We start from the raw sequence: 14463 nt of genomic DNA, 5'->3' as shown, positions 1-14463 counted from the left end.
TTATGAGCGCAAGAAAGCTAGGTATGCTGAAATGGCAGCAGAGGCAGAGCAGCGAGGTTGGAGGGCTCGAGTGCGGCCTGTAGAGGTGGGCTGCCGTGATTTTGTGGCAAAGTCCGTTATTGCCTTACTAACTGAGTTGCATTCGGGGACGGAGCCTGAAACTTGCGGTTAGCAACATGTCTCAGGCAGCAGAACAAGCAAGTGAATGGCTGCCTGTGGATAAGGAGGAAACATGCTAGCTGGGGAGTTCGCTAAGGTCAGATTGATTGTTTGTTGTTGGTCATGATTAACGGTCCGCATCAACAGGGCTGAATCATTGACAGTGGTGGTGTAGTTAGGGATTGTTTGTTGTTGGTCATGATTGATGGTCCGCATCAACAGGGCTGAATCATTGACAGTGGTGGTGTAGTCAGGAATGTCATACCGAACCGACCTGGATAGCTAGGCTTAGATACAGTGGCGTGCCGTCCATTAGGCGAACTAGGCAAATGCTAAGGGCGCTTGAGCCGTTAGGGGCGCCAGAGAGGGTAAAAAAAAAAAAAAAAAAAAAAAAAAAAAAAAAAAAAAAAATTTACAAATACTTTTTAATGATAATAGGCCTACTATTATTTTACAATAGTAGACAAAAATAAGAAGAACAACGTCTTAAGTCTTTAAATAATAGTGAAATCATTTTTCTAATTCTGGCTTTCTGGCTGCCCGGGCTGCAGCACTTTCACCATGGTCCCTAATCCATACCACCCCACCCACTGCGCGGCCACGCCCACTCCTACCTGCTCGGAGCTTTTTCCCAGAGTGGGGGAAGGGAGCTGGAAGGTGGGTGCTGAGGGTGCTGCAGCACCCCCTGGTGGCAAGAAATGGATTTTCGAAATTGTTGGATTTGGCTGTCTTGTGTTTATACCACCAACAAGATGCATTAAAAAACAGTTTGTGCTTCCCAGCTCTAATCTTATTTCATACGCTCTCTCTTCAAAAGTGTTTGATTTTCATCATAATCTGGTTTTCCATAATAATAATAATAATAATAAGTTCAGTGTTTATGCCTGTGTTTCTGTCTGTTGTAGTGTAAAATGACTAAAGGGAGAGCAGGTGCTTACATGAAAGTGAGTGAGAAAAGGAGAAGATACTGAATAATGACATCACAACAGTATAATCCTAATGTTAATTTAAAATTAAATATTCTTCTAAATATGGATGAAAGTCCAAAAAACTTAAAATTTTCTTCGGCGCTGCCCTCGCGGGCAGCACCGAGAGACCCTTCCTACAGCACCCCCTACCTAAAAGTACTTCCAGCGCCACTGGGGAAGGGCGATTCTGAGCCTGCACTGCAGTGCTGGATTAGCTGCGATATAATTTTTATTATATTTTCTTTGGGGGAGGGGGGAGGGGGGGGCACCAGCAAAAATCTTGCCTAGGGCACCAACTTGGTCAGGCACGCCACTGCTTAGATAGTGAGGTAATATGCAGTTGTGTGGTGGTAGCATGGAGGGGGGTGTTTCCAGGACGCTGGATTACACTGTTAAGCCTTCTTGAGGTGTCGTGGGCCTAACTTAACGAAACGTCGGTGAAGGAAGGTGCCCACTTGAAAACCCCAATGACATGCTTCATACTGCTGTTGGCTAGGGTAGGTAACTGGTGATTTGTGTCTTGTTTATTAGTTTGTTAGCCTGTTAGCTTGTTTTATTCTGGATTGGGCTTCTAAATGTGTTTTTCCTCGGATTTTGGCACAAGGGATAGTAACATCTTGTCCTGTGTATTAATTAATACTTAATGTTAATGCACCAAAAAAATAAAAAATAAAAGTTCACAAGTCCCAAACCTCAAGTCCAAGTGAAGTCTCAAGTATTTGAGGACGAGTCTCAAGTCAAGTCTCAAGTCACTGTGAGTGAGACTTAAGTGCGACTCTAGTCCAAGTCCCAAGTCCAAGTCCCCATCTCTGGTGTAAAGGTGAAGACTGTGAAAGTTCAACAAAACACTAAAAAGGTGTTGAGTTCGACCCCGACATTTGACCTTTAAGGTCGCTATGGAATACTTTTAAAATATCAAAATATATTAACTCAATAATACATTAAAGCGATACCAAAATATTATCTCCTCAATGCACCTATTGGTGCCTGACGAGAGAGCTCCCCTCCGGTACTCAAGAGCCCCGTAGCGCCTTTATTCTATCAATTCGGGCTTTGGCCTTATATCTTTGATTTCTATCCCACTGTTCCACCACCAGCTTCTACACGGCCAAATACAGTCCAACCCCTTGCTGGCCTATGGGACCCAGTGGTCAGAGCCAAAATAGTCTTTTCTATTCCTAAATCAATATTCAGAAATAGCAGTGCTATAATTACCCTATTTTTACCTTTGCTGATAACACAACAAATAGTTTTGATTAGCAATCACCAGTGTGTTTTTGGCCCCTTTATGAACCTTATGCTACATAGATAGTAGACATTATAATTGGGTGGGTATAATTTATACCCACCCTCCCTTCTGTTATCTGACAGGCCTCATCATTAATCTTCCTGCAGCTGTGAGATACAATGGGCCCTCTCCTAATTAGCGCTAAGCAAAGATACATTTTCTTTAAAAAGTTGTGGGCAGGTGTTCGGTATCACTCTCCTAGACCCGTATAAGGGCTTTGTGGTCTGCTCTGTTTATGAACCCCTCCTTTATCTACTTTGAACCAAGGATAACAAAGATAACAAAGTTATCTTTACATAACATTGAAGAGACAGTGTAGTTTCTCAAAAAACAGTGTTTGAAGCAAACCTAAACCAATACAGCATGATATTCGAATGTCATTATATAAAAAGCCAATGCTAATTTTTAGCCTAATTTTATAAACAAAACACAGCATGAATAGCACACCAGAATAAAATAAGTAATAGTATTGGAACAAAAGGATAAAACAAGCCCGGTTATATCTCTTCTTCTCATGTACCAAATAAGTGCAGGGCGCATTGATTTAAACTAAACTTTGGACCATAACAAGCGTTTAACGAGCCATCATATCAAAACAGTACCAAGGACCCTTCATAGTGACCCAATATGCCAATATCCAACAAAGGTCAAGCGACACTGCAGGATTTTCAGAATATTACTTATTGCCTATACGCACTTTACCAAGCATTCTTTAATGATCAATGATCACCTCACCAGGTGGCGACAAAGGGTAAATAACAGCCTTTTGTGTTGTACTGTATGTAGCCTACAGTATTTATGTTTTTGTTTCAACTACAAACATAAATAAACGTCAACTTGAAACTATGTTTCAACGACCACACACAGCCTATAATATTATAGTCTATGTTTATTAAAAAAATTAAAATAAATTGGCCGGGCTCGCGGCCCGGTACCAAATGCGTTGCGGCCCGGTACCGGTCCGCAGCCCGGTGGTTGGGGACCACTGATCTAAATGACATAAGGAAATTGCTGACCTCCTTCAATTGGCAGCTTGTTGTCATTGACCCCAAATCCAGTGGCCTTTACCCATTGAGCACTAAACGTCATTTCAACTTTGATGCTTTAGCTCTCAAGAGGATCTTTTTAGCAACTGTAGCCTGGCGTGCTGGAGGGGGGTTTCCCCCGGAGAAGGTGGGAGCTGGACGGGTAGGCAGGCTGGGTGGTGGGGTGGGGGTGGGTCGGTGCCCTGGGTGTTTTGGGCCGGCCATGGGGCTCACAGGGTGGGGAGAGGCAGCTTGGCACAACACCGTCACAACTCTCTCAAAAGCAATCTGTTACCTCACACCACAAACCTGTATGGTCGGGAATTATGTAGCCTTATAAAACCATGACAAACGAATGATCATTTTTAAATCAAGGTGTGTTTTTTCTGCAATGTAGGCTATAGTTGAAAATCAACGTGGCGTCCGGAGGAGAGAAGAGTGTGTGCAGGCGCGAGGTGTTGGAGAGTGACATCCATGCCGTGCGTAAAGCAAGGATTTCCTGCACTGCCCGCAGAATACTGTCTGCGCTCAGGCGTACGTCTGGCGTAGTGGTTTTTTTGTGCTAAGACCAGCTATTTGGTGGCGTTAAAATTGAGAGCACCCAAGGCCATTTTTTCTAACACATTGCGCTGGAATGCCTATTTTGGCACGGTCAACGCCCAAACCTCTCTTTGCGGTCGGAACATACCGACGGTATCTTCGCCAGAGTGCAAAATGACACTTGCGGGAGGGAGATGATAGGCTAGAGGCCCACGGACACGCCTGGGCCACGCCTACACCTATGTCTGCGCTTAGATCCCAGCGCAAAACTGGATGGTGGAGGCAGACGATAGCTTAAGATGCTGGGAAGATAGCAATAAGAGGTGCACAAACGATAGCGCCGTACGAAGATAGGGCCCTTAGTGAGACTTTACGCTCAAATTAGGTTACGTTTCAACTCACGCACAGTTGGTGCAACCCACTACAGGTAATTACCGGGTAAATACTTGGTATTTACATGACAAACAAACATGACATATTATTTACCAGGTATTTGGTAAATACTTGTAATTACCGGGTGAATACCTGGTACATGTAGTTACATGACAAACATGACATGTGTACAGCCGTGGCACAATTCAAACGGGATCAAAAAGGTAACGTATCGCTCCGTTCACCACCATTCATATTTTTTCACACGCTGGTTCAGGGAGAAAAGCAGGAAGTGACGTTCACTTTGGCTCTCTATTTCTAAAACCCTGCATACAGCCCTGTGTGTGTGTGTGTGTGTGTGTGTGTGTGTGTGTGTGTCTCTGCATGCACGCCTAACTACAACTATTCCTATTATTAAGTATGAGTAATGATGTCTAACTGAAATGAAAAACTATTGATTGTCTGAACAAAGAGGTAATGTGATTTAAATTGTCTATATCAGATGTATTTTAAACAGCAATTCAACACAAAATTGTTCAGAGGGTAGGTGTTACACTAAAAGACTTGAGGACAGATTTAAAGTTGTGCTGGGAGGGTGAAGATTAATCTAACCTCTCCCACCCCCCACGGCTAAACCTAACCTCTCCCACCCCTCTCAAAACTCCCACCCCTCTATAAAAACAAAAACAAAAACGTTACCATCTATCTAACAATTTTAGAGCCAAAATGTTATGTTTTTGGCTGTGGACAAATGTAAAATATTTTTTTTTAGACTGCGTTGCATTATTAGCGCTTGGTGCCCTGTGATTGGGTCTCTAGACCAGTGTTCTGTTGGGCTGTGATTGGGTCTAGACCAGTGTTCTGTTGGGCTGTGATTGGGTCTAGACCAGTGTTCTGTTGGGCTGTGATTGGGTCTAGACCAGTGTTCTGTTGGGCTGTGATTGGGTCTAGACCAGTGTTCTGTTGGGCTGTGATTGGGTCTAGACCAGTGTTCTGTTGGGCTGTGATTGGGTCTAGACCAGTGTTCTGTTGGGCTGTGATTGGGTCTAGACCAGTGTTCTGTAGGGCTGTGATAGGTTGAGGCCACGTCTCGTCATAGATGCTGGTTTAGCTGGCTCAGCCTGGCTGGGGGGCGTGGTCAGGGTGGGGTAAAAACCCCCGTTCTATCCATTCAGCAAAGTTAGAATTTAGCTGATAGCCCAGCCCAGGCAGACACGATCGGGGATTTAACCACCGCAGTAAACGCACATCTGAATAGACGTCTTGTGCTCTGCTCTAGAACCCCCAAACCTGTAGTTTAGAGCCGCACCACCTTCCTTTGGTGAGTCAGCCCATTGAGATATATGGGCGGTTTTACCCCACTCGCGCGCCAGCCATTTAACATTTTGTGGGCGTTCCCACACATGCGGACTGTCTCTATTGGATCTAGACCAGTGTCCTGTTGGGCTGGGATTGGGTCTAGACCAGTGTTCTGTTGGGCTGTGATTGCGTCTAGACCAGTGTTCTTTTTTTTATAATATATATTTATTATGATTTTTAAACAGAAACACAAACAATATAGACAACACACACAATGGCCAAAGAATAGAAAATATCTCAATTAGATCCTTAAGACATGATATATATACAGGGGTACTCAGTCCATTATCATCAACAGTAAACAGTAATGGGACAGCTAAACCTCTGAGGAGGGGGGGGGGGGGGGGGTGGAGGGAGAGAGAAAAAAAAAAAGAAGTATATATATATGTGTATACATACATACACACATACATTATATACATACACTTGTATCAATACATGTACACTGCACATGCACATATACTGTACATCCACACTCCCATTCTGTACATTTCCAGACAAATACATTTCAAATGGTATCATCTTACGGCCCAAAAACATCTCTTAGGCAATTTTCAGTGTTACAGTCTGCCATTCCTTTTAATATAGTACTTGTAAGTCTTTCACCAGCATATTTAAAGAAGGCTGTCCAAATCTGAAAAAAATCGCCTGTTTTACATTTAAGTCTATATGTTAAGTATTCCATTGGAATGAACTCAAATATCAATTTATGCCATCCTGCAATCGTAGGTGGCACATTATCAATCCATTTGAACAATATGTTCTTTCGGGCAGCAAAAGTAAGAATATTGAACAGCCTTCTTTGATAAGAGCCTTTAATGTGAGGGCTAGGTACACCAAGGAGTAAAGACTGAGGTTCAGCATCTAGATGAACATTGAAAATCAAGTTAAGTTTATCAACAATTTTACCCCAGTACTCCTCAATATGAACACATGCCCACACACAATGTCTATAGCTTCCCACCTCCACATGGCATTTTGAGCACATTTCTGTCAGATTTGGATTCATCTTGTGTCTAAGTTGGGGGGTAATTTGTAAACGATGCAATATCCTAAACTGGCTTTCTCTGCTTCTATTACATATGGAAATTTCTTTCGCAAACTGCCATATGTCTGACCATGTTCTTTCATCTATTGTGAGATTGAAATCATTATTCCATATGTGTCGCAAATATTCAGAGGACATAGTACTAGCAATGTGAAGCTCCACATATCCCTGACGAAGAAATGATTTCCTGCTTCTTTTAAGGAGTAAGCATTCTATCTTTGAGGTCTGACAATCAAACAGGTGACTATTTTGATCTTGGATAAAGCTGCGAATCTGCAAATATCTGAAGAATTGATTTACAGGAAGACCATACTTCTGTCGGATTTGTTCAAATGTAAGCATCACTCCTTTCTCAAATAGGTGACCTAGAGTTACAATCCCCATATCCATCCAGAGATTAAATCCCCCGTCTGACGCTGGAGCAAAGTCAATATTACCTTGTATGGGAGCCAAGGAAGAAAGTGTTTTTGAGCGGCCCTCTAACTTTCTTATCGCCTGCCAGGCTTGCAGACTAGTTCTGATGATGATGTTATTCTCCATGGCCCTCTTAATTTTAATTTTCTTTGGGTCTAAAGCAAATAAAAGACTTGCAAGAGTATTACCTGCATTAAACGATTCCAGATCCAGCCAAACTGATTCTGGATCATTATTAATCCAGTCAGCCATATACCGAAGCTGCACAGCCAATTGATAAAGTCTAATATTTGGAGCCCCTAATCCTCCCTTCTCCACCGACATCTGTAACTTAGCCATTTTCAATCGTGGTTTCTTTTTATTCCAAATAAACGTACTGAACCAGCCATTAACCCTTTTGATTGTTTTATTGTTGAGTAGAATAGGGACCATTTGAAAATAATACAGAAGCCGCGGTAAAATATTCATTTTAAGTAAGGCGATCCTACCCAGCAGAGAGAGTGGTAAAGATATCCACCTGTCTAGATCGTCCCTAATACGCTTTAAAAGGGGTTCAAAATTAGCCTTGTACATTGCTTCTAGTGATGGGGTGATCGTAATCCCCAGGTAAGTAAAAACAGACCAGTGTTCTGTTGGGGGCATATCAGGACAGAGTTCTCACAAAGGATGCGGCTTTTGCGAGAACATTAGCAGTGTAAGTACACAAGTGCAGAAATCTAAATTTCTTTTCAAATCAAATCAAATCATTCTGAACAGTTAGCCACTGCTGTTCATACAAATTATGGAGCTAAATAGTACATGTTGCATGTGATTTATAGAGGAATGCTTTGGCTTAGAACTGACAGCACTACCATAAAACAGCTCATTTGTTAAAGCTCAAACAATTATATCAAATGATCATCCGACAGGTCTCCATAGTCTTAATTGACTTATCTGACAACTAGAATGTTGACGTATAGACCCGGCAGTACATTTGTTGAATGATGACTCGCATATCTTCTTCACCGGAAAATCACTTAATATCTGGCTAGCAGGTCTAACCGCCGCCAAGAAGATTGTTGCTCAACGTTGCCTCCGCATGATATCTCACATATTCATTGGCTTCGGAGCTTTTTGGACATTTCATACCTGGAACTATCTTCAGCAATAATTAACAATGCAAAACCAAACACAATTTTAGTATGGACAGATTTAATTTCGAAGTTAAAAGGTCTTCTGATTAGGTGATTCTTTTTATTTGATGTCTGCCTGTTTTTGTTTTTGTTTTTGTTTTAATTTATATGGTCAGTTGCAATATCCGGATTGGTGGTAGGGGGTGGGGAGGGCATTGGGGGGGTAGAGGGATAAGTGGGTTTATAATAATTATTCATAATTGTATGGTAATTGTAGGATAATGTATGTACCGTAATGTATGTATGTATGTTTTGCCTACAAAAAAAAAATTAATGATAAAAAAAAAAAAAGAATGTTGAAGTATTATATGTAGTGATTGAAGTCTCTGCACACTCATCTTAATGGACTTATCTGACAAAAATGTTGGAATATTATATGTAATGATTGAAGTCTCTGCCCACCTGGATGTGTGGCAGGTGATTCTATGTAGTGATTGAAGTCTCTGCACACCTGGATGTGTGGCAGGTGATTCTATGTAGTGATTGAAGTCTCTGCACACCTGGATGTGTGGCAGGTGATTCTATGTAGTGATTGAAGTCTCTGCACACCTGGATGTGTGGCAGGTGATTCTATGTAGTGATTGAAGTCTCTGCACACCTGGATGTGTGGCAGGTGATTCTATGTAGTGATTGAAGTCTCTGCACACCTGGATGTGTGGCAGGTGATTCTATGTAGTGATTGAAGTATCTGCACACCTGGATGTGTGGCAGGTGATTCTATGTAGTGATTGAAGTCTCTGCACACCTGGATGTGTGGCAGGTGATTCTATGTAGTGATTTAAGTCTCTGCACACCTGGATGTGTGGCAGGTGATTCTATGTAGTGATTGAAGTCTCTGCACACCTGGATGTGTGGCAGGTGATTCTATGTAGTGATTGAAGTCTCTGCACACCTGGATGTGTGGCAGGTGATTCTATGTAGTGATTGATGTCTCTGCACACCTGGATGTGTGGCAGGTGATTCTATGTAGTGATTGAAGTCTCTGCACACCTGGATGTGTGGCAGGTGATTCTATGTAGTGATTGATGTCTCTGCACACCTGGATGTGTGGCAGGTGATTCTATGTAGTGATTGAAGTCTCTGCACACCTGGATGTGTGGCAGGTGATTCTATGTAGTGATTGAAGTCTCTGCACACCTGGATGTGTGGCAGGTGATTCTATGTAGTGATTGAAGTCTCTGCACACCTGGATGTGTGGCAGGTGATTCTATGTAGTGATTGAAGTCTCTGCACACCTGGATGTGTGGCAGGTGATTCTATGTAGTGATTGATGTCTCTGCACACCTGGATGTGTGGCAGGTGATTCTATGTAGTGATTGATGTCTCTGCACACCTGGATGTGTGGCAGGTGATTATATGTAGTGATTGAAGTCTCTGCACACCTGGATGTGTGGCAGGTGCGTCGCAGGAAGATCATTGACTGTAAAAACAATAGAGAAGCTCCCACACACTGTCTCGCCTTCTGCCTGGGAGAAATTTGATTGAATAACAGACTGATACCAAACTTGTTATTCAAATACAATAACATACCGAAACGTCTGTTATTCAAATAAAATAACAGACCGAAATGTCTGTTATGCAAATAAAATAACAGACCGAAATGTCTGTTATGCTAATAAAACAACAGACTGTTATTCAAATACAATAACAGACCGAAACGTCTGTTATTCAAATACAATAACAGACCGAAACGTCTGTTATTCAAATACAATAACAGACCGAAACGCCTGTTATTCAATCAAATTTCTCCAATGCAGAAGGCGAGACAGTGTGCGAGACAGCTTCTTTATTCATAGAGGGATTATTTAATTTACTGACCTCAAGCCACAAATTAGATCTAAAATCCTTTCCACAAACTAAGTGTAAGCTACCTCTGTATGTATACCCCGTTCCTGTTAAAAGGACATTAACAGGGGTAAATGGGTTTTCTGGGAAGATTCTGTAACATTTCAAGAAAACATTAACATCGCCATGAGTTGTTGTTTTTTAGTTCACAGGGAGTGACTGTTTTTGCAGGCTTCATTTTTTATAATTTCTTGGAATGTGCATGGGATTCAAATGATCATATAAGAGGTCTTTGTTGAGCGGAAGTTAGGACTGTCAGCTTGCGAGAAACATTTTCCGCTTCAGATTCTATGGGCCCGACGCCTCTGTCAGGGCCTCCATTACGTCCAGCACCTTACGGTTGCCTTGCCTACATCGTAGTTCACCTTTCGTGGGTCGAGGCGCCGGCGGCGCTGAGAGATGAAGATCCGAGATGGAGAACCGCCGGATCTGCCAGTAACTGCCAGTAACAGATACCAGGCTCTTCTCCTTTGAGAGAGAGCCTGTTGACTCCACACTGTTCTGTGTGGAGTTTGCATGTTCTCCCCGTGTTCGTGTGGGTTTTCTCCGGGTGCTCCGGGTTTCCTCCCACCATCAAAGACATGTATGTTAGGGTTAAGACTCCTGTCAAAGACATGTATGTTAGGGTTAAGACTCCTGTCACTGCCCCTGGCCAAGGCACTGGCAAAAGAACTGGAGTTGGTCCCCGGGCGCTGCACTGCGGCTGCCCACTGCTCCTAGTTCTAGGAAGGTTCCTAGTAGAGGATGGGTCAAATGCAGAGGATGAATTTCCCCATGGGGATAAATAAAGGAGAACTTAACTTAACTTCATGCATCTGAAATTAGTGGGAGTGCAGTAGCTCCAGAGAGCGGGCCAGCTACAGCTATAAACACAGCTGGGAAAAGTGCAAGTTTTTTTCAGTAGTTTCAGTTGTCAGTAGTAGTCGAGAGAGAACATTACAGTTGGACCAAAACTTGCATGCGCGCACGCGCACGCACGCACGCACACACACACACACACACACACACACACACACACACACACACACACACACACACACACACACACACACTAAATCAAATCATTAGCCCTCATCTACTGAGCAAAACTCAATATAGCTTTAGTGGAAACAAATGTGACTTGTTGCCTTTTAGTAAGCCTCCGTCTGCCTGGACCTGTAGTAACGTCTTAGTGCAGGAATGTTGGACAGCCGGATAACTGCTTAATTAGTGCATGTGTGTGTGTGTGTGTGTGTGTGTGTGTGTGTGTGTGTGTGTGTGCGTGTATGTGTGTGTGTCTTGTGTCGTGTGTGTGTGTGTGTGTGTCGTGTGTGTGTGTATCGTGTGTGTGTGTGTATGTGCGTGCGTGTGTATCTTGAAGGGGGCAGTGGTGACAGCTGAGTACACGTCGACTGAAATGACCTATACACCCCCCCCCATCCTCCTTAACTCCCCCCACAATGAAGCATGTAAATGGTGCAGCCAAGTGAACCACAGGGTGCATCAGTACCAGTGGGAGAAGTCTGAGAGGCCCAGGGACAAAGAGGAACAAACTGTGGGTTCTGGACACACTTCAGGGACGTAACGCAGTAAGTACAATTCACATTGTTGAATTTTGCTTATAATATTCAGGCAGTTAAACGGCCCGAACGCAGGTTAGGCCTACTGGGTCAACCTGAAAGCAAATAGGATCACGCAGGGATGATGATTTGCATCAATTCTGGGTAAAAAAAACAAACTGTTATGGGGGTTATAATTTCACCCAGACTGCATTATCCTCTGCTGTGCCTTGATGACTGCAGTATCTGCTCAATGCATACAGTGAGCAGCAGTATTATCATTGACACTGCTTGTAGTAGAACACCTTGTCTCAGCTGCTAATATAAGCAGTATTGGAATTCCAAAATCGTTCCGTCTGCAAACAGCAAGATTAACATCTATGCTGTTTACACAATCTGAGCACAGCCATTCTTTGTCTGTCTTTTTTGTTGTTGCTTTGCTCCTGTAATGCAATGCTGGCATCGTAATATTGTAGCTATCTCAGAGCCGAGTTGTGTCCAATATTAATGTCATATGGTCCATTCACAGTTGACAGATGGCTAACATGTAGCTGGTACGCTCTTACAGTAGCATCACAGTTATGGCTAACATGTAGCCGGTACGCTCTTACAGTAGCATCACAGTTATGGCTAACATGTAGCCGGTACGCTCTTACAGTAGCATCACAGTTATGGCTAACATGTAGCATCGGTATGAGAAGGTCCATTTCTTTGTTTGTTTATTAAAAGGATCCCCATTAGCTGCAGCCAAGACGACCACTAGTCTTCCTGGGGTCCAAACACATTACACATTACATTACAAGCAATAGTCACATGCAAGCAAGAGTAAAATACAATTGTAAAATGACAATAATACAATTATAAGAAATAGTCAAATAAAACAGTGAAAGAGACACGCACATAAAAAAATAAAATAAAACTAAAAGAAATCTACCAGGCAGGTGCTGGACCCAATAAAAAAAGTGAAAGAGAAAAGAGACACACTGTAGCTCCCCTTTGCAAATGTATTAACCTGTGAAGTTTCGAGCTTCACACTCTTCTTCCGACATAAAATATACATAGACAGACGCCAAACGGTATTTGGATGACTTTTTTCTTCATATGGACAGGCACAGAAACACAACTGATGGACTTCCATCAATTCATTAACCTGAGTAACCAACACCTAACATTCTCCATTGATGGAGATGTTGAAAAAAAAGGAACTTTTTGGACATTTTGGTTATCAGGGAGGGCAACGGCCTCAAAATTGGGCAGTGGTGGCCCAATGGTTAGAGAAGCGAGCTTGTGACCGGAAGGTCGTCTGTTCAATCCCCGGGACCGGCAGGATAAATGTGGGTGGGGAAAGTGAAAAGGCAGCGCTTGCCCCTCCCTCATTACCACCACTGAGGTGCCCTTGAGCAAGGCCCTTCACCCCAACTGCTCCAGTGGAGCTGATCAGTGGCCAACAGATCAGACTGTGGTTGTACTGGTCAGCTTCCAGGTGTGAATGTGTGTGTGAATGTGAACAGGGCGCTCCTGAAAAAGAGAGCATTGCTCTCAGTGAGACTCCCCCTGTATAAATAAAGGTAAAACATTTTTTATAATAACTTGTATCATAAAAGCACAGATAGAAACTCATTACTTCATGGGAAATCCTACCATCCAACATCTCTGAAGAAAAACCTTCTCCCCATTTCACAGTTTAACTGCATCAGATGGATTTGTAGCTCGGATGAGACTTTCAGAATCAATCAGCTGAACTCAAGGACCGCTTCAGGAAGAGGCGGGGCTATAAGGACGAGTGGGTCACGCTTTGACACCATTTCTCAAACTGAGTGTCTAAAAAGAATAAAACAAAAATCAGCAATTGTATTCAGCACTCTCCTGTGGGTAAAAGCATTGAGGAGGTCATCAAAAAACACTGGTACATCTTAGATACAGACCCTTCATTGAAAAGATGCTTTAATAAAAAACACAGAACCCCAGGGATCTCTCTGCTTACCACCTGATCCACTCTAACTTTACATCTGCTGTCTCAACAGCAAAAACCTCCTTCTTCATTTCTGAAATTCAGTCCTCTGCCTCCAACCCCAGCAAATTATTTTCCACCTTCTCCTCTCTCCTCAACCCTCCCTCACCTCCCCCACCATCCTCCCTCTCTGCTGATGATTTTATAACCTTCTTTGCTAAGAAGGTAGATGACATCAGCTCTTCCTTCCCCCCTCCAGTCAATAGCTGCAATACTCCCGACTCCAACTCTTTGACCCCTGCTACAGGGCTTACCTCCTTCTCTCCCCTCTCCCCCGAAGAGGTCCTTAAGCTTGTCAGGTCTAACCGTGCCACCTCCTCCTCCTGCTCCAATCCATCTCCACTGATATATCTCCCTTCCTCACTACCCTTATCAACTCCTCTCTATCCTCTGGTCTTGTGCCAGCTCCTCTAAAGACTGCTAGAGTCAAGCCACTCCTTAAGAAACCCTCCCTTGACCCTACTGCCATCCAGAACTACCGCCCTGTCTCTCTTCTCTGATTCATTTCCAAAACCCTTGAACGGGGCTGCTTCCGAACAACTTTCTCTCTATCTCTCCCAGAATGACCTACTGGATCCTCTACAATCCGGCTTCAAGGCTTCTACTGAGACAGCCCTCCTTTCAGTCACTGAGGCCCTACACACTGCTAAGGCCTCATCTCTCTCCTCTGTCCTTGTCCTCCTTGACTTGTCTGCAGCTTTTGATACAGTGAATCACCAGATTC

The sequence above is a fragment of the Poromitra crassiceps genome (assembly GCF_964638095.1).
Source record: "Poromitra crassiceps genome assembly, chromosome: 27".
Classification (NCBI taxonomy): domain Eukaryota; kingdom Metazoa; phylum Chordata; class Actinopteri; order Beryciformes; family Melamphaidae; genus Poromitra; species Poromitra crassiceps.
This window is presented reverse-complemented; position numbering follows the sequence as displayed.